Source organism: Trichechus manatus, unplaced genomic scaffold, assembly GCF_000243295.1.
Source record: "Trichechus manatus latirostris isolate Lorelei unplaced genomic scaffold, TriManLat1.0 scaffold00038, whole genome shotgun sequence".
Taxonomy (NCBI): domain Eukaryota; kingdom Metazoa; phylum Chordata; class Mammalia; order Sirenia; family Trichechidae; genus Trichechus; species Trichechus manatus.
Genome location: NW_004443974.1, coordinates 91360 through 92477, shown reverse-complemented (window position 1 = coordinate 92477; position 1118 = coordinate 91360).

The window sequence follows — 1118 nt, the reverse complement described above, 5'->3', positions numbered from 1 at the left end:
ATTACCAGCTTTTCTGTCCCCTCCTTCCTTATAGTCCTTGTCCCAGTACTGTTGTGCCCCATTAGTCTCATTTCATATTATGGGGCTGTCTAATCTTTACGTGGATGGTGAACCTCGAGAGTGACTTCATTACTGAGCTAAAATAGTGTCCAGGACCATGCTCTCAGGGTTTTTCCAGTCTCTGTCAGGCCAGTAAGTCTGGTCTTTTTTTGTGAGTTAGAATTTTGTTCTGTATTTTTCTCCACTCTGTCCAGGACCCTCTGTTTAGGGAATACCGACACATTTGATCATGATCATGGTGAATATGATTTTACTGATGTAAGTTCTTTATTTTCCCACTTTGTTTTATCTTGTTTATATTTCGTACATTTTCCCTGTTTAATGAACCAAATTGAAATGACACAACTTCATACATTTTTCTTTCCTCTTACAGACTATTTCTCCTTTATATCTTAGTCTTTATTTGTATTTTTAAATTACAATTTTTATTTAGATAATTGGAGGTTCACATGCAATCATATGAAATAAAGTTCTTTGATTTGCCAAGTTTCTCCTAATAGTAACATTTTGTAAAACTATGGTATACTATCACTACCAGGATATTAACATTGATATAATCACCAGCCTTATTAAGATTTCCCAGTTTTATTTGCATGAGGCATTGGTAGTTCCGTGGTACAATTCTCACCTTCCATGCAAGAAACCCGGGTTCAATTCACAGCCAATGTGACTCATTCACAGCTACCACTCAACTGTCAGTGGAGGTTTGCTTGTTGTGACCCCATGCACAATGGAATAAAACACTGCACTGTCTTGCACCATCTCCATGATCAGTTGCAGACTGAAGCATTGCAGTCTATAGGATTTTCATTGGCTGATTTTCAAAAGTAGATTACCAGACCTTTCTTCCTAATCCATTTTAGTCTGGAGGATTTTTTTTAATGATTTGTTTTTTGTTGCTGAAAATATACAAGATGATGATTTTAGGACCTATTATACCACCACGGTAGTCAAGACAGCCCGGTACTGGTACAACAACAGATACATAGACCAATGGAACAGAGTTGAGAATCCAGATATAAGCTCATCCACCTATGAGCAGCTAATATTTGACAAAG